This window comes from Symphalangus syndactylus, chromosome 4 (assembly GCF_028878055.3).
Source record: "Symphalangus syndactylus isolate Jambi chromosome 4, NHGRI_mSymSyn1-v2.1_pri, whole genome shotgun sequence".
NCBI lineage: Eukaryota > Metazoa > Chordata > Mammalia > Primates > Hylobatidae > Symphalangus > Symphalangus syndactylus.
In genome coordinates, this window is record NC_072426.2 from 159,201,447 (window position 1) to 159,226,780 (window position 25,334).

General features: G+C 44.0%; 1 protein-coding gene and 1 pseudogene across 6 annotated transcripts in view; one reads left to right on the top strand and one right to left on the bottom strand.

Annotated features, from left to right (window-relative positions):
- The window catches only part of TLR3 (toll like receptor 3), a 137,624-nt gene that overhangs the window by 10,875 nt on the left and 101,415 nt on the right, over nucleotides 1-25,334 (top strand). For all 6 annotated transcript variants that reach the window (XM_055276641.2, XM_055276640.2, XM_055276636.2 and 3 more), the window contains one exon: nucleotides 3,466-3,542. The gene's annotated coding sequence lies outside the window, so the exon portion shown is untranslated. The remainder of the gene's footprint in view (nucleotides 1-3,465; nucleotides 3,543-25,334) is intronic.
- On the bottom strand, nucleotides 5,051-5,122 carry LOC129481508 (uncharacterized; annotated as a pseudogene).

Genomic DNA, 25,334 nt, shown 5'->3' on the forward strand with positions numbered 1-25,334 from the left:
TGTGCTAGACACTTTTGTAGACATTGAGGATACAGTAGTGAACTAAATAGACAAAAGCTCCCTCATGGAGCTTATTTTGTAGTGGGGTAGGCGGGTGCTGGCAATAAACAAGGTGAAAATATATGGCATGTCAGGTGGTGATAAGAGCCAGGGGGTAAAATGATGCCAAGATGGGGGAGAGGAGGCCTGCCACTTTAAATAAGACAGTAAGAAAAGGTCTTTGTGAAGGTGACATTTTAGCAAAGACTTGAAGGATGTCTCTGAGAGAGGATTGTTGGAGATGGAAAACGAGGGACTGAGCGAGAAACACAAGCGGTGGCAGCTGAAACCTGGGTTGCTCAAATGGAGTTTATGGAGAGTGTGTGTAACAACAACAAGATAAAAAAAAGCAGAGATAGAAGATCAGTGACTTCGCCTCAAGAACTTCATGGTCTCACTAGAGAGGTTTCTTAACAACAAACCATTAGAAATGAAACAGAGCAGGGACCCCTCTTAGGGGCCTGCCGGTCCCTCAAGCATGAAAGAAAAATCCTGAGTTTCTTCAAGGGGAATTCCAGGCACCCAGCTATCCCTGAAGAGTAAATGAGCAACTTGACCAGCAAGAAGGTGACAGTAGCTTAAAACAATAACCAAGGGAGTTGAAGTCGTGGGGTGTTTGCTGAAGTCATGGGGTGTTTAGACAAAGCTTCACCTCCTTACCCAATTGCAAATCCCAACATCTTTGAATCCACCTGTGACCTGTGGAACCCTGCTCCATGACACCCTACTTTTTTAGGCCAAACTAATATATAGCCTCAATGTATTAATTGACTTCTTCGCCTGCAACCTCTGCTTCTCCAGATTTAAAAACTCCTACCTGCAAGCCATCGAGAGGTCAGGTCTCAAGTGTAAGCTGCTCAATTCTCTTTCCTTGGCATCCTGCAAATAAACGCCTTGCTTTCTCCTGCTGCAAACCACAGTGTGGATGTTTGGCCTCACCCCACGGGAGAGCAGACACCAGTTCAGTTCAGTAACATAAATAGGTTATTAAAGATGGATTCTGTCTATGGTTCACCCAAGCAAGTGAAGTCTATGTTAAAATACTCAATAGTACCTCTCTTAGCTCTTGCCAGAATGAACACGAAGTCAATGACAGGTTGGTAACTCATAAAATTAAGGCAGATTTCCACACTCATCATCACCACTCTCACCTAACACTTCGTCAGCATCTACTGTGCACAGTTTACTGAGTGTAGGAAGAGGCACAGCCGTGAATGTGAGCTTCCTGAGTGGGGACGTCCTGCGCTGTCACTTTTAAGGAAGGCTTCACATACGCCATGCTGGAACTCAGAGTGCCCTGAGACGATTGCTGGGGAGGAGACTGCCTGGGGCCTGTGGTTGAAGGAGAATGAGCCAGGGCTTCTCACAGACAGACATGGGTGTAAAGGGAGACGAGGGAAGGAGTTTGGCCTTGATGTGCTGGTCCTTACCCTGGGCCAATGGCGCTGGATGCAGGGTGAGGTGTGAGAGAGGCAACCCTTTACTGAAGGTCTTAGGAGTTCAGCAGTGTGGGCTTGCTGGGATTCAGCTCCCTGGGCCCTGCCCTCTTCTGCAATGCGGACAGCAACCGGGTAAGGAGGCTTTGAGAGAAGAGACTCGTAGAAGGGCAGGTGTGCAGAAGCAAACACGGAGGGCATTGGTGAGACGTCCCAAGGCTTCCAGGAATAGCTGCAAAGAGCACAGGGCTGCCTGGAGAGCCTGTGTCTACAGCAGAAACCAGCACCTGCGGGACAGGCCATGGCTGTGAGGGGGATGTTGGAGGTGCTCAGTCTACTGAACTCTGGAGCCAGCATCACATGTAAATATGTGTTAGCACGTGGCCCAGCACCGCGTGATTCATAGTAAATCTTTACAGAATTGAAATCTATCCAGTGTCTCTATAAATTGATTTGAAGCACAAGGTAGCAGAAGGTACTTGTCAGAAGGAGACAGACGCTCAGTTCGGAGGAGGGAGAAACAGGGAACCCAGAGGAGGGCAAAGGTGTCACCTGTGAGGCCAGGCGTGTGGCCGTGAGCAGCCCCGTCGTGTTGCAGCGGTTTCACAGATCACTAGTTACTGTCTTCATCTGGACTATGGAGAGCACATATCACATAGGCCACAAAGCCCGTCATTCTCCACAGTAGAAAACTTTTACAGGCTGTTTTTATCGCTAGAAACACTGGATTGTTTGGCCGTCACCAGAAACATCTGTCCACCCACACACGCCCAGGGAAGCATGTTGAACATCAGTGAAGTACGTTACACTGGGGATTGTGCCGTGTATCTTCTTATGTAGCAGTTTTTATATAGTAGTTCATTAGGGGAGCAGAGATTTTTTTCTCTCCCTCCCCTCCCTTTGTAATTTTCAGAATAGCGAATAGCATGATCAAAGCCATCATCTCCTGTTTTCCTTTCTCTAGAGAGTAAATAAATCAGGCTGAAAAATCTCTGAGTCTATGATAACAATCACTCACTTATAGCTTGTCACTTAGGAAGAGGCTTCAAGGGCTAAAAGACGTAATGAAACCCCAACGCAGAACATGTAAATGAACAGACTGTTTCTTTCCCCTCATACATCCCACACTACTCAGTACAGAGGCCAAAGCTCTGTGAGTGCACAGGGCTGGGGAACGAGATGCCATCTGGAACTGGAGAGGCAAAGCCACATCCCATCCCTGATCCGTATGGCCCAGGCCCAGCCTGGGAAGTTGTGGGGTATACTGACTGCGGGGTCCCATCAGTTCTCCTAGAACGGGGTCCCCGCACGCTGTGCAGAGAACAATACTGTCCTCTAGCGGTCAGAGGTCAGAACTGGAAATCAAGAAGCTTGTTTTTATTTCTCCTCCCGATATTGTCAGTGATTCCCAGAGCAATATACCACTCTCAAAGCAAAGGGAATGATTGATACAGTGTACAAAATCCAGGCCAAAATCATCCTGGCTTTGCCTCCCTTGTCTGGGTAATGACAGCTGCAGGGTTTGATCCAGTCTTTGGGGCAGTGAAGCATGTATTTAATCTATCCATAGTTCAGCTTTGCCAAGGGAGAATCAAGATTTTTCTCTCTTTATTAAATATGCATGTAATTTGTCATCAGCTAAATGAGCAAACCATATCTCCTTGTCCATCTCATAGACTTATGATGAGGATCAAATAAAAGCATAAAAACAATGTAAAAGTATAAAACTGAATAAATGGGTTATTATTGAGGAAAATGCACATTTATCTGTTATTTAAAACACTTCTTTAATTCACTTCTATGCTTTAGGATTTTTACCTAGATATACAACATCACAATTTATATATATGCAATGAAAACATAATCTATATTCTATGTAATTATGTCCTTTCTAGCCCTACTGATAAGTCTTATCATGAAGAAAATGCTTTATTTGTGACTTTAAACTCTGGACAATATGTGTCTTCAACCTCTTATAATTCACCCACAGGGATTCTCTTCAAGGATGGTATAACCCACATTTTCAGAGCAGCCACACAGGACAGCCGCCCCTGCACAACCATTACCGTAAGCATGCGTGTGTTTGGTACAGACAGAAATGGATGATGGGGAGTGTGGGCCCTACGTTGGTGAAGGTAATATTTCCTACCAGATACCACCACCAATTTGCTTAAAATTGCTTACAAGCTATTAAAATACTGAGAAGGGGATGATCATAAATACTTAGATGGCTGAAGTTTTTGCTATATTAGGATAAAAATTGGATGGTAATACTTGGGTTCAAATTATATAAGAGCGTAGTGATTTTTTTCACCCTTGCAAGAAAAAGATTCTCAATGAAATATCAGATTCAGAAAGAAAACAAGAGAAAACGTCTTTTCATATGCTTCAGAGGGGAAATGGGATGCAAAGGAACACTTCCAATAAGGAAAACATTTGCTTAAAGTGATTTTTAAGGAAAGTTCTTTTATAATGACCTTCAAGATAGTTAAGATCATATCTGGTGGCTGGGCGTGATGACTCATGTCTGTAATCGCAGCACTTTAGGAGGCCGAGGCGGGCAGATCAATTGAGGTCAGGAGTTCGAGACCAACCTGGCTAACATGATGAAACTCCGTCTCTACTAAAAATACAAAAAAAAAAAATTAACTGGGCATGGTGGTGGGTGCCTGTAATCCCAGCTACTCAGGAGGCTGAGGCATGAGAATCACTTGAACCTGGGAGGCAGAGGGTGGAGTGAGCCGAGATCAGGCCACTGCACTCCAGCCTGGGCAACAGAGTGAGACTCGGTCTCAAAACAAATAAAATAAAATAAACAGATCATATCCAGCAAATGTTGACAATTATTTTACCTTCATACTTATTCAAAAGTTCAAAATAACAGCAAAAGACTAAAGTAGGAGTGCTAAGGCAACCACAAACGGGCCAGCAGTTTAGTTTGCACACAAAATTGAATTGTACAGGGCAGGGCGCACACACTGACCCCTGCCCAGGAGGACCCTTAAATATCGAGGCAGGAGAACATCGGTGTGTCAGCCTACGTGGGACCAAACTGCGGAATTTCCTACAAGATCCGTCTTTCCTCCTCTTTTATGGTCTGATGCTCTCTGTCAACCTGTTTCATTAGTTAGCAGGTCACAAAAAGGGAAACTTCTCAATTGCTGAAAAATCTTTCTCTAATTCTTAAAATCACAAGGTTTGTGCCTTTAACATACATGTTTTATATATATTCCGACAGTTACCGTTCAGTGTGTATTGTTACCACGTTTAATACATTAAAGTAAATCCCACTGCACTGTGCGTGTGGACTGCTCTGCGCACTGACTGTGCTCTCCTCGTTCAATAAGGCTCTGCTTTTAAAGCTGTGGTCTGTGTGTGTGTGGACGGTGTGCACGGCTTTCTGAAACGATGCTCCAGTGGTGGTGAAGGGGACAGTGGGGCTGGACTCTGCCCGCCCTGGCCCAGCTGGGCACCCAGCTCCCGTCCTGGCCCCTGCTGCTGTCCTGCCCATCTCGCCAGATTCTGAGCCTGGGTTTGTTCACAGACTGATCCCCAGACTCCCACACCTTGCACTGCTCATTTTCAATTAGCAATAATCATGCCTTAGATAAACCTCATTGGCTATGATACTGCCACGGCAGAGAGCTATGCTGTTCATTTTCTTCACCTAAGACTCACAAAGCAGGGGATGGGGGGGGCAGTCAGACCTTAGCTACAAGAGGCTGGGAAGTGTAATTTTCATCCATCTTTCTTTCCTTCCCTCCCTGCCTGCCTGCCTGCCTTCCTTCCTTCCTTCCTTGCTTCTTTCCTTCCCTCCTTCCTTCCTTCCCTTTCATCTTTCTTGTCCTTTCTTCTCTTTCTTCTTTCTTTCTTCTCTGCCTCTGCAGTTCAAATAGGCATTCTAGCTGTAGTTCAGAAAGTGATTCCATAAATGGGTTGGAACAGGAGTTGAAAAGCCAGTCCATAATTTCTACTGCACCTCCCATCCCACTAAATACCATTATGTCAGAGATCCTGTTTACTTCCTTTACAGTGCCACAGCACTTACAACAAAACAAAATACACATAATGGTGGTTTATTTTTCCTTATTTAATGTCCTCCTCTGCCCCATTCATTTATAAGTTCCTCTCATTCCTCGTGTAAACAAAAAATAAAACTCTAAGCCCTCAACCAACTGAATGGATCCCTTCTGAGCCACAGAGACCCCAGATGATATGGTTTGGATGTGTGTCCCCTCCAAATCTCATGCTGATGTGATCCCCAATGTTGCAGGTGGGGCCTGGTGAGAAGTGTTGGGTCATGGGGTGGATCCCTCATGAATGGCTTGGTGCTATCCTCATGGTAATAAGTGAGTTCTTCCTGTGTCAGTTCATAGGAGAGCTGGTTGTCTAAAATAACCTGGCACCTCTGTGATTGCCAGGCAGGTTCTTCTTGCCGGCCGCACAGACAACATCAATCCACTGAGACCACGGCGTTGCAGCAGAGAAAGAGTTTAAGCGACACAAAGCCAGCCCACAAGGGAGAACTGGAGCCATCATTCAAATTGGTCTCTCTGAAGGCTCAGAGGTTAGAGTCTTTATGACAATTTGTGGGAATGGGTGCTGCCGATTGGTTGGGGATGAAATCATAGGGTGTGGAAACAATCCCTGTGCTTTGAGTCAGCGGCAGGGTGGAGCCACAGGATCAGGTGAGTCAGGAGTCAGGAGTCCAGGTGGGGTCTGTCTCAAACACATCTCAAAAAACCCATCTTAGGTTCTACAGTAGTGATGTCATCTATAGGAGCAATTGAGAAGGTCTCAAATCTTGTGACTCCTGGCCGCACAACCCCTGAGTAGTTAGGGATTGTAGGAACAACACCTGTCTCTTAGCAGGTTCAGGCCCCTCCCATAATCCTAATCATGAGGTCTTTCATTGGTTCTAGAAAGGTGGTTCAGTTTTGGGAAGGGCTGTTATCATCCTTGTCTTAAGGTTAAACTATAAATTTGTCCCAAGGTTAGCTTGGCCTACACCCAGGAATGACCAAGGACAGCTTGGAGGTTGGAAGCAAGATGGAGTCACCCAGGTCAGATTTCTCTCACTGTCATTATCTTTCCAAAAGCAGTTTCGCCTCGCTGCTCTTTCTCTTGCTCCCTCTCCTGCCTTGTGATACGCTGGCTCCCCCTGAGTCTTCCACCATGATTGGAAGCTTCCTAAGGCCTCACAAGAAGCAGATGCTGGCAACACGCTTCCTATACAGCCTACAGAACTGTAAGTCAAAGTAAACTTTTCTTTATAAATTATCTAGTCTCAGATATCCCTTTATAGCAATGCAAAACAAACTAATACACCAGAGAAGCCTGAAAAACTGAATTCCCCACCACAATGGGAAGGGATGTCAGACACACCTCGCTATGCCCCCTCCCTTTGGAGTTTAGGTACAACTGACCAGCATTAACATGAAAACAGGGATCATAATGCTGACAAAACAGCCTCCATGGCAATAAGATAGCAAATTCCACCTTGACTCTGGTATAGCATCATGTGACAGATAGCACACTCTGAATGAAATCAAGTGTATTTTTCCTTAAAATATATTTCGTTGACATATTTTGAAATGGCCCTGAAAAGCCACCTTTCATGGAGGAAGTTTGTAGAGAATCTTCATTCATGCAGCCTGGCCTTTCCCAATCTAGGAGAGATTAACTAAGAGTCTGACACCTGGCCGGGCACCGTGGCTCACGCCTGTAATTCCAGCACTTTGGGAGGCCAAGGCAGGCGGATCACAAGGTCAGGAGATCAAGACCATCCTGGCTAACACGGTGAAATCTTGTCTCTACTAAAAATACAAAAAATTAGCCAGGCGTGGTGGCGGCGCCTATAGTCCCAGCTACTCGGGAGGCTGAGGCAGGAGAATGGCGTGAACCTGGGAGGCGGAGCTTGCAGTGAGCTGAGATCGTGCCACTGCAGTCCAGCCTGGGCGACAGAGCGAGACTCCATCTCAAAAAAAAGAAAGAAAAGAGTCTGACACCTGTTAAGTTCTGAAAAGAGACATTCAGTATCTATTCTCTATGAAGGCTGCTACCTGGAGGCCTCATCTACATAACAAGGACCTTGCCTTCCACAACTCCCCTTATGTGAACCCAAACATTTCTTTCTACCAACTTCAAGCCTTTAGACAAAGCTTAACTGTTTCAAACAATTGCCAGTCAGAAAATCTTTGAATCTACTTATGACTTATAAGCCCCCCACTTCTCACATTTGAGATATCCCACCTTTCCAGGCAGAACCAATGTACACTGTACATGTATTGATTTATGTCTTTGCCTGTAACTTCTTTCTCCCTAAAATCTATAAAACCAAGCCATAACTCGACCACCTCAGACAGCCTCTGTCAGGACCCCTTGAGACTGTTCTCTGAGTCGTGGCCACTCCTATTGGTGCAGAATAAACCTCTTCAGCTGTTTTACAGAGTTTGGTTTTGCCAGTAACACTCATGCATTGTGCTCTGTCCACCTTGTCCTTGGGGTATCCTCACTCTAAACCACAGTGTTTAGTATATGGTTGGCACTTGATACATATTGCTGAATAAATGATCAGGCCCTTTAAGAACTGGGTAAGAACAAAACAAAAGCAAGACTTTCCTTTCTATGGAAAAATAAATGCTTAGATGTACAGACGTGTTTATACTCAACTTCCTGAATTTCCCAAAAGGAAATGTGGGGAGGGGATGAGATGATGTCTGCTCTAGTTAACTTGCTTGGAAGCAGCAATTTTGATCATGGAACTATTAAAATGTATGTGACCCTCCAAAAAAAAATAAAGAAGAGCAAAAATAGTTCCAATGTTCCAAACTCCCTCTGCGGGTCTGAAACATGTGTCACTGGCAGGTCACCCTCCTGGGAGTGCGCGCCTGCACTAAGCCCATGTTTGGCTGTGCCCGGATGCCTGCAGCGTTGCTCCTGTGTCTCCATGAGCGCTGGCACACACTCCCGCAGCCTGCGCCAGCTGCTTTGCAGACAGATTCACTGGCAACAGAAAAGGAAGAAAAAAAAATCCAAGGTCTTAGGGTACATTTTTTTCATTCTCTTTCTACAGCTAAAAGGAAGCTGGAAGCTTGAGAAGGATTCACAGTAGCTGAATAATAGCCAGAAAGGGAGATTAGCAAGAAACACTGTGAGAGCTGGGAGATATTCCTTGGGTTTAGCACGAGAAGAATGTAGTGCTGTGTGTGTTCGACTTGCTCGTTCTGTTGGTGTCCCCCCTCCCTTGGCTCCAGAGCCCCTGCACGCCTTCCCTCTTCCTTTGCCAGGAAGGGATTGACATGGGGTCAGTCATGAAGATGCTGTCTCCCAGCCCCACCCCAAAGGTTACAGCAGGAGGCTGGTGCAGGCTGCATCTCAGGCTGCCAGTGGGGAACAAAGACAAGGGCCGCTCAGCTCTTTTCTGGCTCCCCAGGGAGAACAGTAAATCCCCTGGTGCCACAGAGAGACCTGGACTTGGCATGGAGACACGCTCCTTCCAAGTGACTAATTGTCAGATTTTCATATTTCATAAGGCACGCCAACAATGAACAAGCAAGCAAATGGACAGCAAATTAAGAAAATTACTCTAATTTATTGGTAACATTCAGCTTTCATTTTCCTTTTTTCCATGGAACTGCTTCCTAATGACCTCCCCTCCTACAGCTGTGTCATTTGGATAAACTCACATCTCCCAGACATTTTTTAATGAAATATGAGGCTATTCACGAAGGATGAAGGGAAGGAAAAAGAGAGCTCCTTATGCTCATCTCCCTTCATATTGTAGATGGTTCATAATGAGCACAGTGTCTTTTGAGATGTACTTTAAGGCAGATTTTTCCATTTCCCATAAATCTTCATGTTCTGGGTGTCCCAGTCGTTGAAGCTGTGGGTTGCAGTGCTCCAAGAGTAAAAGGATTCAGGAAATGCGACCGCAAAATATACTGATGGCTCCAAATGGAGGGCACTGGAGGAGCAGCAATGCAGGGAGGGGCTTTCTCTGAACCTCCCTAACTGCCTAAAAAGCCAACTCTCCAACAGAAGCTCAATTGTCACGCATCTCCTCCCTGGGAATCTCATCAACCTGGGAGGATTATCCAGGAGAGACTTGGGGTCCACAGGACATCCAGGCAGACTCAGTCACAGCCATCACCCATTCACCTTCCCCCAGGTCATTTTCTCTCCCCAAGCTTCCTGCACCTCCCCTCTTTCCCTGGGATGAGGGTCTGTGGGCTTCTAGACCTCACTGGGTTTTGCATTCTCACTTTTCTTCCCTGGGCTGCCCCTGTGCATATAATACATGTGTTTGCCTTTTCTCCCACTCATCTGCCTACTGTCTGTGTATTTCACAGACTCAGTTATCAAACCTTCAGAGGGCAGGGGGGATGTCTTCCCTCCCCTGCAAGGGAAAAGTGGCTTCCTGCTCTTCCAGTTTACAGTTATATGCTTGGACAGTCAAACCTGATTTTTGTTGCTGTCTGAAGCAAGACAGTAAGACCATAGGCTAGACTTTGGAGAGAGGAAGAGAGCAAGAAAAAGTGAAAGAATAAGAGTGAGCAAAAGTGAGGAAGAGAGAGAGAGAAGAGAGAATTTTATGCATCTCTTAAGCATATGTGGAACTCAGCCTGGATGTCTGTGATCACACGATTGGTCCAGGATGGGAGGTGGGCTGCCTTTGTGCCTGGAGGGCATGGCCAGAAGACTCCCGCTGCTGAAGAGCAAGAGGAGGATGCAATGGATGGGAGGGAAGCAAACTGTTGTTCTGCTCCCTTTGTGCTGAGAGATGGTGGAAAGAGGAGAGGCAATGTGGGCAACCAAGCATTGAGGACACTGAGCACTTACTGAAGAAGAGATTTTAAATTAATAAATTGGGTTGAACAAAATCTTGATTCACAGTCCTGCCTGTTCCTAACGCTGGCAGGTTCAGGCCCAGGAGTGAGATGTGATCACTTGTAGAGAAACTGAGAAGTCACGTGTGTTTAATCCATGAGACTGTGATGTGAGTGAGTTTGCTACCCAGCCACAGTTAAACTTAGCCAGCGTCTGCATGTTCTATTTTACTCATGGGATAGCACTGTAGGAGGCAAAAGGAGATTGTGAAATGACACTGAGATCAGTGATAATCTTATTATCAACAAGAAGACTCAAACACTATAAAATGTTTGAAGAGAATTATTCTGAGCCAAATATGACTGACCATGGCCCCAGGAACAATTTCCTGAGGTCCTAGGCACACGTGCCTGAGGTGGTCAGGCTGCAGCTCAGTTTTGTACATTTTAGGGAGACATGAGACATCAGTCAATACACGTAAGGTTCACGTTGGTTCAGTCTAGAAAGGCAGAACAACTCGCATTGGCGGGGGAGAAGAAGTGGATTTGAAGATTTTCTGATTGGCAGTTGGTTGAAAGAGTTCAGTTATTATCTAAAGAGCTGGAATCAGTAGAAAGCAGTGTCTGGGTTAAGACAGGGAGTTGTGGAGACCAAGCTGCTTCTTATCCAGATGAGGCCTCCAGGTAGCAGGCTTCAGAGAGAACAGATTGTAAATGTTTGTTACCAGACTTAAAAAGGTGCCAGACTCTTAGTTAATTCTCTCCCGGATCAGGGAAAAGATGTGGAAAGGAAAAAGGGGTTCTCTACAGAATATAGATTTTCTCCACAAGAGATAGCTTTACAGGACCATTCCAAAATATGTCAAAGAAATATATTTTGGGGAGAAATACTTCCATTTCTTTAAGGCCTGCTCTGTCATGTTGGTATTTTATTGCTAGAAAGTGTGTGTTTTGTCAGTCATAAGGTCTCTGTTTTAATGTTAATGCTGGTCAGCTGGGCTGGATGCCAAAGGGAGGAGGGTACAACAAAGCATATCCAAACACCCCTTCCCATCATGGCCTGAACCCATTTATCAGGTTAACTTTGGAATGCCCTTGGCCAAGAGGAAAGGTCCATTCAGTTGGTTGAAGGGCTTAGAATTTTATTTTTGGTTTACAATGTCCTTTCTCAAAAGGAGCCTTGTTGTTTGTTCTTCATGCCATTGTTGCAAGGCTCTGAGGCAGTAAAAAAAAAAAAAAAAAAAAAAGATACTGGGCACATCAGTGTTTCCCTGGCCTCCCATGGAGGGGCAGAGCATTTTGTCAATCTTGACAAAGATTATAATCAATCCAGTCAAGTTCAGGTCAGTTCAATATCTTGACTGTTTTTCAGAGTGATCTGAAATGGCCTCACCTTGGAAGAACGGCAGGCAACTTCTGGTTTCTCTTGTCAGAACTCCCAGGATTCTAGTAGCTGTTAGAAGAATCTCCATTTTCTCATAACTGACTTCTGTGCTGTGACTTGCAGACTACTATAAAGACTAGAAGGTACTTAAGGAAATAAGAACAGGAAATTCAAAAATGTGATTAACACACTCAGGGAAACTGGGCCAATTCTCTAAAAACAAAGGCTCTTCCACTCTCTGTTTTTTTGTTGTTGTTGTTTTTTTTTTTGAGACAGAGTCTTGCTCCATCACCCAGGCTGGAGTGCAGTGACATGATCTCGGCTCACTGCAACCTCCACCCCCTGAGTTCAAGCGATTCTCCTGTCTCAGCCTCCCAAGTAGCTGCGATTACAGGCACCTGCCACCATGCCCAGCTAATGTTTTGTATTTTTAGTAGAGACGGGGTTTTGCCATGTTGGCCAGCTGGTCTCGAACGCCCGACCTCAGGTGATCCACCAGCCTCACCCTCCCAAAGTGCTGGGATTACAGGCGTGAGCCCCTGCGCCCGGCCCAGCTCTTGCACTCTCCAAAGAACATGAACAAGTGGTGAAAAAAGCAGAGGAAACTGCTTTCACTTGAACAGACAAAGAAAATAAAAACACTTGTCATTTTTAAAAAACAAATGTTATTTCATTTATGAAAAGAGCATCTATATATGTAAAGATTGCTACATACACACAAAGGTTATTATTTACTCAAGGTACAGGTCATGCCTGATGCATGCACTAATTCCCAGTCCCTCAGGGTACAGATCATTACACCTGATACACACATGGATTCCCAATCCCTCAGGGTGCAGATCACCTGATACACACATGGATTCCCAATCCCTCAGGGTGCAGATCACACCTGATACACACATGGATTCCCAATCCCTCAGGGTGCAGATCACACCTGATACACACATGGATTCCCAATCCCTCAGGGTGCGGATCACACCTGATACACACATGGATTCCCAATCCCTCAGGGTACGGATCACACCTGATACACACATGGATTCCCAATCCCTCAGGGTACGGATCACACCTGATACACACATGGATTCCCAATCCCTCAGGGTACAGATCACACCTGATAGACACATGGATTCCCAATCCCTCAGGGTACAGATCACACCTGATAGACACATGGATTCCCAATCCCTCAGGGTGCAGATCACACCTGATACACGCATGGATTCCCAATCCCTCAGGGTGCAGATCACACCTGATACACACATGGATTCCCAATCCCTCAGGGTACAGATCACCTTATACACACATGGATTCCCAATCCCTCAGGGTGCAGATCACACCTGATACACACATGGATTCCCAATCCCTCAGGGTGCAGATCACACCTGATACACACATGGATTCCCAATCCCTCAGGGTACGGATCACACCTGATACACACATGGATTCCCAATCCCTCAGGGTGCGGATCACACCTGATACACACATGGATTCCCAATCCCTCAGGGTATGGATCACACCTGATACACACATGGATTCCCAATCCCTCAGGGTACGGATCACACCTGATACACACATGGATTCCCAATCCCTCAGGGTACAGATCACACCTGATAGACACATGGATTCCCAATCCCTCAGGGTACGGATCACACCTGATAGACACATGGATTCCCAATCCCTCAGGGTCCAGATCACACCTGATACACGCATGGATTCCCAATCCCTCAGGGTGCAGATCATACCTGATACATACATGGATTCCCAATCCCTCAGGGTGCAGATCATACCTGATACACACATGGATTCCCAATCCCTCAGGGTGCAGATCACACCTGATACACACACAGATTCCCAATCCCTCAGGGTGCAGATCACACCTGATACACACATTGATTACCAATCCCTCAGGATACAGATCAAGCCTGAGGCACACATGGATTCCCAATCCCCTTGCTGTATCTTCACTCCCTCCCTAGCCCTCGAGTAGGGAAAGACTTCCTAAGACATATGAGGATACTTTGAAAAAAAATTTCTAATTACTTTTTCTAATTAGTACCTAAATATCCATCCATTTGTGTTATTACAATTAAAATTAAATTTTTATAAAACATTTTGGAGGGTTAAAAAAAGTCTGTTATTTTTACATATAGCAAATTTTTGATAATTCATAACTAACAATTACCTATTAAGGGCTCATTCTTATTTTCAGATATAGACTCTGTATGCTTTTGTACGTATTCAATAGCTATTGTATTGGGTCAGGCACATGACAGGGGCAATGTGCTACTGACCTTTGATATAATAAATAAGGAACAGGTCGAGCGATGTGCCCTGCTCTGCAGACCATCAGTTATCAACTGGTAAAGGCTGGGAATTGACGAGGTGGGCTTGAGCAGCAGCGTCAACTCTGTAAGTATTTTATAAGCATCTGAGACCATTGACCATGGACTGTCCTCCAAAGAATTAAAGCTAACTTGTGGCCAGGCACAGTGGCTCCTGCCTGTAATCCCAGCACTTTGGGAGGCTGAGGAGGGCAGATCACCTGAGGTTAGGAGTTCGTGACCATCTTGGCCAACATGGTGAAACCCCACTCTACCAAAAATACAAGTTAGCCAGGCATGGTGGTGGGTGCCTGTAGTCCCAGCAACTGGGGAAGTTGATGCAGGAGAATCACTTGAACCTGGAAGGCAGAGGTTTCAGTGAGCCAAGACCGTGAGACTCCATCTCAAAAAAAAAAAAAAAAAAAAAAAAGGCTAACTTGTTTCTTATGTTTGTCTGATACTCCGTTACCAATTCACCTCGGTTGTCATAAACTTACTACTCAGATTCAAATCTTATTTGTAAGCTGATATAGTTTGGATATTGTCCCCTCCAAATCTCAGGTTGAATTGTAATCTCCAGTGTTGGAGGTGGGGTCTGGTGGGAGGTGTTTGGGTCATGGGGGTGGATCCCTCGTGGTTTGGTACTGTCCTTGTGATAGTGAGTTCCAGAGAGATTGGTTAAGTGTGTGGCACCTCCTCCCCACTCTCTTGCTCCTGGCTCTGGCTATGTGACGTACCTGCTCCCTCTTCGTCTTCCACTATGAGTAAAAGCTCCCTGAGGCGGCCCAGAAGACAAGCAGATGACAGCACCATGCTTCCTGTACAGCCTGCAGAAGCACGGGCCAATTAAACCTCTTTTCTTATAAATTACCCATCTCAGGTATTTTTTTTTATATATAGCTAGACAAGAACAGCCTAACACTGGAGCTGAGGTAAATCCAAATCTGCCATTTCAATCAATATCTCAGTCATTCTATTGTGGTGAGCAGGAATATAACGCAGATAAGCCAGAGACTGATGTGGCAGGCAAAACACAAAACTCCAGCAACTAAAATGACACAGCAGCGAAGCAAGCAGAGAACAGCAGCAAAGAGTGCAGGAAGGAATGGAGCAGGAGGAGCTGGAATGAGGACCCTAAATTCAGCTGCTGGGAAGGACAGTGAAATGATGAAGAAAAGTACATATTGGGGGGCAGGGTGGGGAAGAGGACACGGAAGGAAATGTTGAAAGTAGGCAGATGAGGTCAGAGAAGCTGGTCATTCATTTGCTTCTTAACCTATTCACTGACCAAACGAGTGCTTATTTAGAATAAAGTGTGGAAGGTTGCCGTGGGACATGAAATACAGGGAACGGAAGGGAAAAGAATGTCATGGGTGAGTGGTGACTATCTGGGCCAGTGGCACGGGGGTGAGAATTTATCAAGGTAGTTGTAGGTAAAGAGAAGCAGGTTTAATAAAGAAAGTACAAAAAAATGTTGCAAGAAGGCAACAGGTAGGCCAGCAGAAGAGGAGCTGACTGCCAGGAAAGAAAGTCTTGCAGGGCTGTGGATGTTATGGGACTGTGCTTCTGCTTTGTGCTGAAGAGGGTTACGAGCAGTACTGATTAACACCAGGGTTACAGGGAGCTCTCTTGCGCATGCCTGGTGAGAAGTTGGGTAGAAGACGACTGAGTTATATTCACAAGAGGACTGGTTCTGGACCAGGAAGAAAGGCAAGCCTATATAACTTATCTGCTTTCTCTTTTTGCTTTCCCTTGGTCCCACCAGCCTGACTCCTTTTCCCTAATTAGGACCCCAACAAGAACAAAGGGATAAACTGGTTCTAAGAATTATAAGCTCTGTAGACTGGGAAAGTGATTGTAGAGATAACCTCACTCAATTTGTTGATTGCACACACTAGGGAGCTGATGCACAGGTGTGCCCCTCTAGGCAGGATGTAGATAGGAGAGATGGAGCTGTTAGGAGAGGGAGCAATACTGCAGGGCAGGTGGGAATCACAGATGGAAGCAGCACCTGGAATCCAGACCTGTGGGCACTCTGCTGAGCTTCCCAGCCAGGGGATGGTAAGGACCAGGGCAGAGATTGTGACCAGGGCTGGCCACGAGCCCAGCACAGCCTTCTAGAACCTGGAAGATAGGCAGCCCAAAAGTCGATGGAAGGCACACAACAACGCCATTCCCTGGTGTTTCCACAGACGAAGGAAAATCGACTCTGTGGATCCTTTACCTACACCTGTTCCAGCAGCAGGAAAAGCCCTTACTTTTCTACTCCTCCAAGAGAGCCCAAATCTCAAGCCATGCTGAAGGAACAAGCGAAGAAAATGAGAAGACGGCGAGGAGGAAGGGAAGGAGCAAAGAGAACACTCAAGTGTCTAATTCTTTGCATCTGTAATTAGCTTATTTAATCACCTAATTATAAAATGAAATTGTGCTTTGCCAGTCATTTCGAATTTCGGGACTGAAATGGGAAAAGGTGATCTCTTTGCGCCATCTAGTGTTGTGTCTTGAAATGACACACTTCTTGACGTCTCAGCCCAGAGGAGCTGCGGCAGCCTTACATAATCAGAAATAGAGTGAGGAACAGAGCGAGATTAGCCTCTCCTGTTACATAACCTTGAGAAGTGTTTCAAAGCAGAAGATTATGCATTCCTAGCACCAAATGAATCTTCTCAATAGTTAGTAAGATAATCCCTAAATCTAGGGCAAGGCAGCAATTATGATCCTATTATCATCTGGAAGTTCAGGTATAGAAGAGAACTCTAGCAGGGTGCAGTGGCTCACACCTGTGATCCCAGAACTTTGAAAGGCTGAGATGGGAGGATCCCTTGGGCCCAGGAATTCAAGACCACCCCACACATAGTGAGACCCTATCTCTATAAAAACAAAAAATAAAAATAATTAGCCAGGCATGGTGGTGCATCCCAGCTACTCAGGGAGGTCAAGGCTGCAGTGAGCCATGCTCACGCCATTGCACTCCAGGCTGGGCAACAGAGCAAGACCCTGTCTCAAAAACAAAAACAAAAAACTTTACTATTAGTACAATGAGAACTAACATGGCCAAGAATGTAGCCTTCTAGAGGTTAACTTTAACAGCAACATGAGATCATTGACAATTACATCATGGACTTAGAAGCTGATGTACAATTCTCAGAGAAAGGAAGGAAAGGAGAGAGAGAACGAAGGATACTAAATCATGGAATTATATCTGGTGAAAATAAATGAATCATTAAGTAAAATACACTGCCATAAGGCTATTTGATTATAAGAAGCATATTGATCAAATGTATTAAATAGGAAAGTAAAATTATCACTGAAAGTTACTAATTATAATGATCACTCCGTATTTACTATATGCTAGAAATAGACGCACATTATTCCATTTAATCCTCACAATAGTCCCCTAAGGTAGCCACGACCATTATTCAGATATGAAACCTGAGGCTTAAGGAGCTTAATAACCTCGCTCAAGGTCACACATAGTCACTAAGAGGCAGAACGATGGTGTGAACCTCAATCTTTCTGATTACAAAACACTGCTTTTCATTGCTGTGTAATGCTGCCTCTTTCTGTCAGAAATGCTTTAAATTCCTGACCAACCGTAAACCTAAAATCTGCAGGCCCTCTTTTGGTTTGCAACTTTTAATCTATTTCCTAACATTTTCATTAGAAGAGCATGATCTATCCAGAAGTAACCATTTAATGTTGAAAAAAGTACAACCTGGCTGAAATGGTCATTTAAAACTTGGAACACACTGGAATCCTGAGGCAAAGGAAGAGAAGTGTGACTTCATACAGCATTTCCAGATTCCAGGACGCAGAGACCTCCATCTAAGGACCAAGCACCGCTGGCACATGGACCGCGTGAGAAGCAGGTCCCTGCCAATGAGTCTTTCCTGCAGAAACCTCGGCTCCATGACTTGGTTAAGCAACAAGCGAACTGCAGCCTCAGCACCAACGTGAGAGGTGCCGAGCCCTCTCCTTCCTTAGCTACGGAGCTGGTTCTTCAGCAGCTTTTTCCTGCTAGTACATGTCAAGAGCTTCCCAAAATGTAAACCAGACGTTGGGGAAAATGTTCTCTCTAGTTGTATTCGGCTTTTCCACAAGCAATCTTTAAACTCAAGCTGCTGAAGTGCTCCTGCTGAGAAGAATGCTGTTCTGTGCAAACGCTGATCCATTGACCATGTCCTGGGCTGTCCAACTCTTCAGTTTGAGACAAAAACTAACACGCTTTTACAATAAAGAGGCATGAAGGAGGTGGCCAATGTGGCATGTTTCAGCTCTCCAAAGTATCCCAGAAGAGTTTGATTTAGGGCTAACGTGTGTTTTGTTGCCACAGTAGTTAAGCTTGCCACCAGAACTCTAATGCGGGGAAATGTTAATTATGTTAATCTACTTCTTTTGGAATTTATGGCTCAATTTATTATAAATTTACTAATGAATTAGCAAATTCAAGTCAGCACAGAAACAAAAGATTATGTCCTTAATACTCCAGAGCTTATATGGGGGAAGTTGGGGGATGAAGGTGGATGTAATTTGCATGTCCAAAAGCTAAAAGTGCAACAGGAGAGGCAGTGCAGCGGCCAGCTTCCCGGGAGCGTTCTTATTGGCATACTGGTGTTTCACTGCACCAGCTGAAGTCAAGAAGGTTTCGTTTTTGTTTGTTTGTTTGTTTGAGACGAAGTCTTACTCTGTCTCCAGGCTGGAGTGCAGTGGCGCAATCTCATCTCACTGCAACCTCTGCCTCCCGGGTTCAAGCGATTTTCCTGCTTCAGCCTCCTGAGTAGCTGGGACTACAGGGGCCCACACCACGCCAAGCTAATTTTTGTATTTTTAGTAGAGATGGGGTTTCACCATGTTGGCCAGGATGGTCTCGAACTCCTGACCTCGTGATCCACCCACCTCAGTCTCCCAAAGTGCTGGGATTACAAGCATGAGCCACCACACTAGGCCTAATTTTTGTGTTTTTTTTAGTAGAGACGGGGTTTCACCATGTTACCCAGGATGGTCTCAATCTCTTAACCTCATGATCTGCCCACCTCAGCCTCCCAAAGTGCTGGGATTACACGTGTGAGCCACCGCGCCTGGCCCAAGATGGCTTCTTGAAGTGCCCCTGACAGGATGGCAGCGCGAGAGTCCAAAGACACCGAGTGCCTCTCAGGGCAGAGCACAAGCTGCAGACACCACGTAAGCCAGCCAGAGAGAAAAAAGAGAAGTAACCCAATTTTTAAAAGGAGGAAAGTATTTGAAGATATTTCACGAGGAAAGACATACCAATGACCACATGGCAACATGCTCAATCTTAGTCATCAAGGAAATGCAAATTCAATCACAATCAACCAGCATGGCTAAACTCTAAAGACCGACAATAGCAAGTATGGGCAAAGATGTAGAGTGACTGGAAGGTGCCTACATTTTTGATGGGAGTAAGAAAGGGCATGATTACTTAGCAAAAGGCCTGGCATTCTCTTATGAAACTAAAGACGCTCCTACCAGCAATTCCAATCCTAGGTGTTTACCTAAGAAAATGAAAACCTCTGTTACAAAAAGACTTTTCCAGGGATGTTCACAACAACTTTCCTTATAATACACGAAACCTAGAAATGAAATAAGATGAGTGATCACTGACAGGAGAATGGATAACTATAGAATTATACAGGGGGATACTACACAGCAATAGAAAGAAATAAACTGCTGGTACAAACGGTAGCATGAATGACTCAAAAACATGCTGAGTGGAGCCGGGCACTGTGGCTCACACCTGTAATCCCAGCACTTTGGGAGGCCACCAAGGTGGGTGGATCGCTTGAGGTCAGGAGTTTGAGACCAGGTTGGCCAGCATGGTGAAACCTTGTCTCTATTAAAAATACAAAAATTAGCCGGGCATGGTGGTGGGCACCTGTAATCCCAGCTACTTAGGAGGCTGAGACCGGAGAATTGCTTGAACCCAGCAGGCAGAGGTTGCAGTGAGCCAAGATCATGCCATTGCACTCCAGCCTGGGTGACAGTGGGAGACTGTCTAAGAAAAAAAAAACCATTATACTGAGTGACAGAAGTCACATAATATCTTATTCTATCTATTGGAAATTCTAGAAATAGGCAAAAACTTACCTGTGGTAAAAAAGATATCAGAACAGCAGATGCTCAGGGAGAAGGTGTCTGGTGAATACTGGCAGGGAATGAGAGAGAACTACTTCCTGGACCAAAGCAATAACGTTTCTATTTTTTTTTTTTTTTTTTGAGACAGGGTCTCACTCTGTTGTCCATGCTGGAATGCAGTGGTGTGGTCACAGTTCACTGCAGCCTCAGGCTCCTGGGCTCAAGTGATCCTCCTGCCTCAGTCTCCCAAGTAGTTGGACCACAAGCGCACACAACCACACCCAGCTAATTTTTTTTTTTTTTTTTTGTAGAGATGGGGTTTTGCCATGTTGCCCAGGCTACATTCTATATTTTAATGATGTGTTCATTTATCCACATTGATCAAGTGAAAACTTAAGATTTATGCATTTTCATTGCATGTAAATATTATCTAAAAAACACTTTAAACAAATATCAAACTCTAGTTAACGACGTGCCTTGTGAAGACTAGGAGTGAAGTATATTGATGTCTGAAATTTACTTTCAAATGCATCAAACAACAAGACGGATTAAGAGAGGAATGGATAGATGGGTGATTATGTGGTAAAGCAAATACAGTAAAACGTTAATTGTACACTTAATCTTGGCCAAAGAGCCAAGAAGCGATAAATGTTAATGGTAGAAGCTGAGTAGTGGTATATGGGTGTTCCCTGTACAATTTTTTCAGCTGTTCTATAAGGTTGAACTGTTGGAAAATGGTGAATATAAAGAATCTCAGTGAATGTTCTGAAAGAAAGTCAATTTGTATGTAACTGGATATGTAACTTAGAATGTCATTAATAGAGTTTGAAGGACCAAACTCGAAGTTTAAAATAGAGGTGAGATTTTTAAAAAGGAATCGTGAAGTTGATCACCTAATTAATTCTGAGAAGTAGTTTATTATTTCAAGGTTTCACTGACAACCATAAACACTTGTGCAGATCTATGATGGTACCTCCCAGCTGTGAAATATACATATATCAACATACACATGCACACAGAATTCATACTATGATGGTACTCACCACCTGTGAAATACACGTATATGAACATACACATGCACACAGAATTCATACTATGATGGTACTTGCCGCCTGTGAAATACACATATATGAACATACACATTAGAAGAAACATTTGTCATGTAGAATTATTGATGATGGCCTGGATATGGTTTTGCATGAATTGAAAAACTAAACGGAATAAAAGAAGGAGAAAAACAGGTATTACAGATGTAAGAATTGGGAGGACCTAGGACATCTAATTAGAGAGTGCCTAAGGAGGTTCAGCATAGCCCTGCCAGCAAAGATTATTTATTTACTTTAAGAGTTAAGAGTGGCAGGTTGGGGATAGCACCAGGAGATATCAGCTGTGATGGCTTGGAGAAACAGTGTAAACCGGCAATGTAATCAAGAGCAGGGCATGTATGATTAGTGAGAACGGTGAATAAGAGTATGACTAGACAGAAGAGAGTAGGGATGACAAGTTTTTGGGGGCACAGCCCAAGTTGGTCTGGTGTCTGGAATGAGACTGGGGCCTAATAAAAAGGAGCGTCCATACAGGAGCTTAAATGGGCTGTACCCTGTAGCATCCCGAGGATAGGCCTGAATTCTGAGAAGGGAAAGTGGTAAAAGTATTGTCCAGTCCTTTTTAAGTTGGTGGCTGACCTTGGTGAGGTGTGTTTTTAAAAGACCATTAGTCCGTTCTACTTTTCCTGAAGACTGAGGACTGTAAGGGATATAAAGGTTTCACTAAATACTAAGAGCCTGAAAAACTGCTTGGCTGATTTGACTAATAAAGGCCGGTCTGCTATCAGACTGTATAGAGGCGGGAAGGCTAAACTGAGGAATTATGTCTGACAGAAGGGAAGAAATGACTGCGGTGACCTTCTCAGACCCTATAGGAAAGGCCTCTACCTATCCAGTGAAAGTGTCTACCTAGACCAAGAGGTATTTTAGTTTCCTGGCTCGGGACATGTTGAGTAAAGTCAATTTGCCAATCCTGGGCGGGGGCAAATCCTTGAGCTGAATGGTGTTTCCTGCCCCCACCTCCAAAAAGATATATCCACACCCTAATTCCTGGAACCTGTAAATGTTACCTTCTTTGAGAAAAGGGTCTTTGCAGATGGAATGAACTTAAAGATCTTGAGATAAAGACATCATCTTAGATCATCTGGCCGGCAAAGTCCAGTGACAAGTGTCCTTATAAGAAGAGAAGGGCAGAGGGAGATTTGAGACAGACAGAGAGGAGACACGACACACAGAGGAGAAGGCATGGTAAAGATGGAGGCAGAGACTGGAGCAACGGGGCCACGAGCCAAGGAGTGCCAAGGATTGCTGTAAGTCACCACGAGGAGGAGAGAGGTGTGGAAGGGATTCGCCCTTAGAGCCTCCAGAAGTAATCAACCCTGCTAGCACTTTGATTTTGGACTTCTAGTCCCCAGAACTCTGAGAGAATAACTTTCTGTTGTTTTAAGACGCTCTATTTATCGTAATTTGTTAAGGAAACCACTGGAAACAAATCTAGGAAGCCAGATAGCAAGGGGCCCAATACACCAAACTGAGGAGACTTAAGGGTTCCACTCTGATGGGAACTGGGAGCTACTGGAAGGTTTTGAGCAGAGTAGCGACATGAACCTGATTCTTGTTTTAAATAGTTAACTTATCCAGCATATAACCCTCCTCTCTCACACATTTTTCTGCCGGGGGATTGGATACATAATTGGCTAGACATGGCCAGAGGCCATCTCAACTTTCAGTTCAATTTCACTCCTTCATGGAAGCACTCCTTTGGATATTAAGCCTCTAAACTGGCTGTGTCCATTAGAACTGGATTTGGCTGCATTTAAGAGAAAACCTGGCCAGGCCCCATGGTTCACACCTGTAATCCAAGCACTGTGGGAGGCTGAGGAGGGCCGATCATCTGAGGTCAGGAGTTCAAGATCAGCCCGGCCAACATGGTGAAATTATGTCTCTACTAAAACTACAAAAAATTAGCAGGGCGTGGTGGCAGGCGCCTGTAGTCCTAGCTACTCAGGAGGCTGATGCAGGAGAATTGCTTGAACCCGGGAGGTGGAGGTTGCAGTGAGCCGAGATTGTGCCACTGCACTCCAGCCTGGGCGACAGAGCAAGACTGTCTCAAGAAGGAAAAAAAAAAGAGAAAACCTAATAGTAGTTTAAGTAGGAGAGAAGTTTATGTCTCTCTCAAGCAATAGAAACCCTGAGCTGGGCAGTCCAGGGCTAGAGTGCGGCTCCATAGGCATCATGGAATTAGAGTTCTTCTGGTTTTTCATCCTATTGTCTTTAGCATGTAGTTTTTAGCTTCAAGGTTGCCTTATGGTCCAAGAAGACAGCTGGAGTTCCATTATTTGAAAATTGCACAGTCAAGGAGAACAGAGGAGCAGAGCAAACTGGTTACACCTCCAAGAAGAATAAAACCTTTCAAAACAGATTTCCTGGAAGCCACAGTCAGTTACTTCTGCTCACATCTTATTGGCCACCCTGTTTTAAAGGAAGAAGGGATATCACATGCCATCAATAAAAAGTCATGGGAACCACCACTCAAGTTAACAGATAGAAAGAACATTTCCAGCATTCCAGAGGCCGCTTCCTTCCCTTCCCAAGTCACCACCTCTCTCCGCACCTCCACCAACGTAGCTATCAACTTAACTCTTACTGGAATTACACCTTTACTTTTCTTTAGAGTTTTATTACCTGAATATGTATGTATTTTTAAATATTAAGATTTAGGTTTGCTTATTTGTTTGGGCTTTACATAAATGGAATTATTTAACAATAATTTTTAAAGCTTGTGTAATGCAGAAAGGGGAGAGAAAGGATATTAGGTGGGCAACTAGTAATCTCCGCTACATCAGCAGAACCCAGAGTTAAGGTTCTTCCAACCATTGGTTTCATTAATGTATCTTCATGATTTACCTGGATCCTGAGCAAAGCCAGTCTAGTCTATGGCATAAGCCTCCCTTAGTATTCTAGGAGAAAGTATTACAATTGCTTATCACCATCTTCCTGTCAATCTAGGAAGACCAAGTGTTTTTGGCAGTACTTCCTTGCTTATTGAAATTTTTAGGGTGCTACATCTAGTAATTGCTAATATGGTTTGGTTGAAGTCCGCCATCTTGTTATTTGTTTCCTACCAGTCCTATCTGTTTTTATTCTTTTGTTTAATCTTTTCCTATCTTCTTTGAGGTTAGCTGAGTATTTTTAGTATTTTTTCTATTAGCTTTTGTTCCTTTTTATTATAATAAACAACACGTAACATGAAATTTACTGTCATAACCATTTTTAAATGTATAGTTCAATAATGTTAGGTATATTCACATTGTTGTAAAACAGAAGATCTCCAGAAATTTTTCATCTTGAAAATCTGAAACTCTATACCCATTAAACAAATCTCTTCTGCTCCCTCCTCCAACTCCTAGTGACTACCATTCTACTTTGTGTTTATATACATTTGGCCACTTTAGATAATGAATGTATGTGTAATTATACATTATTTGGCTTTTTGTGACTAGAGTATTTCACTTAACATAATGTCTTCAAGGTTCATCCATGTTGAAATCTTATGATTTCTTTCTTTTTAAGGATGAATAATATTTCACACATGTGTCTATCACATTTTCTTTATCCATTCATCAATGGAAATTTTAGTTGTCTCTATAGCTTGGCATTGTAATAATCTGCAATACTGCAATGCTCCCAAAATACCTGGGGGTGCAGATACCTCTTTGAGATTCTAATTTCAATTCTTCTGGATATATACCCAGGAGTAGGATGATTGTATCATATGGCAGTTCTATTCTCAATTTCTGAGGAACCTCTATACTTTTTCCATAGTGGTTGTATCATTTTATATTCCCACTAACAATAAATAAGAGGTTCAATTTCTCCACATACTCATCAACATTGTTACTTTTTTGTTTTTTTTTAAATAATAATCATCCTAATAAATGCAAGGTGTTATCTCATTGTGGTTTTAATTTACATCCCTGATAATCAGTAATGTTGAGCACCTTATAATATGCCTGTTGGCCATTTGTGTGTCTTCTTTGGAGAAATATCCATTCCAGATCTTTGCCCATTTTCTAATTGTTTATTTGCTGTTAGATTGTAGGAGTTCCATATATATTTTGGAAATTAACCCATTATCAGACATATAGTTGATAGATATTTTATTTATGTCATAAGTTGTCTCTTCA